Below are 1,967 nucleotides of genomic sequence, written 5' to 3' on the forward strand. Positions count from 1 at the left end.
AAGAGCAGAGTGAGAAGAAATAACTTCTTGCATTGCTCATGACGTCCTTCATATATTTATACCTTCACAAAGAAGGTCTACATATCAGATATATATCAGAAGGATCCTGTCTCTTTCAGTAAGACATGATCAATCTTCTGAAGAGAATTAGAACTTCTTCATCCTATAAAGACGCCAAAGTTTCAGTAGACCCCCTACTGGAAATAAAAAGCAGAGGCGAGGCTCGGTGTGAAAGAGAACAGTGCCCCCACTTCGCTTTCAGGCAGACTTCTAGACTACGGTGGCTACAGTGCTACAGCAATAAATAAACCCAGGCATCTCTGGTCCATAACACCTCCACGTCTACCAACTGTACTGTACATCTCCGACGAAAGCATCTCTCCAGCGCAGTGCGGCTTTAAGAGCACCGGTGGCTCTTAAAGCCGCGGCTGGCTCCTCCTTCCGCCTATGATGTCAGTCGGAGGGAGAGCGAGAGGGAAAGAGAGGTGGGCAGCATTGAGGAGCTGAGTTCATACTATACTACTGAGACATCTACAGCTTAGCAGACAGATACGGTGAACCGCCTATCCCGGCTCCTGTAAGTGATGCTGCACTGAGGCACACTTTGATCCAACTCCACTGGGGGGGCGATGCGCTCTCTGCATCCCTCATTTAAGAGTTGTTTTTTTTTCTTTTTTTCTTTTTTTTTCCTGTGTGCGGAGCTTTAAATCAGTCCAAACAAGTGACTGTTGAATAAATTAGCTTCACGCTTTTTTTTCTTTTTTTTTTTTAGTTTATTAGAGGCATATTGTCTTGTTTTTTTTTGTTTTTTTTTTCCCTTTTTTCTTTTCTTGGTTCTCCTTTTTTTTCGCCCTCATGGATTGAAGTTGTAATGTTCGCACAAAGAGGCGTTTAGCACACGTGTGGGTGTTGTTTCAGCGTGAAAACCGCTGGTAGATTTTCCAAGTCAAATTAGGTTAGCGATACAAAGTTTATGTAAAGCAACCATGGATCATTGCGTGTCTCCGGCTGTGGGATTGTGAGTCCAAGACATCCGAAGAGGAATTACAGCCTCCCTTTTTTAAAAAAAAAAAACAAAACAACAAAAAAATAAAAACACGAAGTTGTTTTTTCTTCTTCTTCTTTTTTATTAAACGCAAGGATCACATTTTTAGCACAAGGATAAGTTTTTTGTAGTGGATTTTTTTTTGTGTTCCTACTTCGCTCGAGCTTCACTCCCGAGTCAGATGAGGATCCTTTCTCTCCGTTTTCCCCACTTCAGCTTAATTCATGGCACTTCTTGTTTGTGAGTCAGAGATGTCTCATCGCGGCGATACTCACGGTTAATTTTTCATCATCTCCCAGCACAGAAGGTGAGCTTTTCTTTTATCATTGTTCTCAGTCCTGGTTGTTATTGTCACAAAATGTGCGTCTTCAAATTATCTGACCGCTCGCACTGCTCTTGTCTCCTGAGCGCAAATTAGAAACGTCGGATGCTGTGGCTCATTTGGTCCGTATTAAATCAAATAGCTGTCCCAGTGCAGCCACGGACCGTAGTTTCTCTGCACAATTACTCGAATTTGAGAGAAGATGAAGTGACATTCTTTAAGGGTGTTTAGATGTGCATTTAATTAATTTATTTATTTCGCGCGAGTGATTCAGTTTCGGAGAGGCTTCAAATATACAACAGAAGGAAAATGGAGTTCACTGAGAATAAGTTGTCGCATTATGAAAGTGTAATGCGTAAATGGCAACGATCTCGGGCGTCATTTGGCCGTGCTTTGTGCTGTAATGCCCAGAGAAGTCGGCCTCCTTTTCATAAGCATCCAACTGCAGGACTTTTTCAGACCGGTTTCTCAACATCTTGGCCGCTGAACTCGATGCGTGGGCGCGCGGCAACAGAGCGCTCCTGCTCGAGCGGTTCACGTGTCGCAGACCTCAGGGGCGATCGTCTTATTCTGTGCCTGTGCACACTGGTTCTTCAGGGA

General features: G+C 43.6%; 1 protein-coding gene across 5 annotated transcripts in view; it reads left to right on the top strand.

The window, feature by feature from the left end:
* The first annotated feature begins 471 nt into the window (after window positions 1-471).
* Window positions 472-1,967, top strand: part of pcdh11 (protocadherin 11) — a 170,116-nt gene continuing 168,620 nt past the window's right edge. For 2 of the 5 annotated variants that reach the window (XM_016670583.1, XM_016670584.1), the window contains exon 1: window positions 473-1,352. The gene's annotated coding sequence lies outside the window, so the exon portion shown is untranslated. Of the gene's footprint in view, window positions 1,353-1,967 lie in introns of all 5 variants that reach the window. The other 3 variants (XM_007550385.2, XM_016670585.1, XM_007550386.2) reach the window with 3 other exon arrangements.

Source organism: Poecilia formosa, unplaced genomic scaffold (genome assembly GCF_000485575.1).
Source record: "Poecilia formosa unplaced genomic scaffold, Poecilia_formosa-5.1.2 Scaffold35, whole genome shotgun sequence".
Taxonomy (NCBI): Eukaryota; Metazoa; Chordata; class Actinopteri; order Cyprinodontiformes; family Poeciliidae; genus Poecilia; species Poecilia formosa.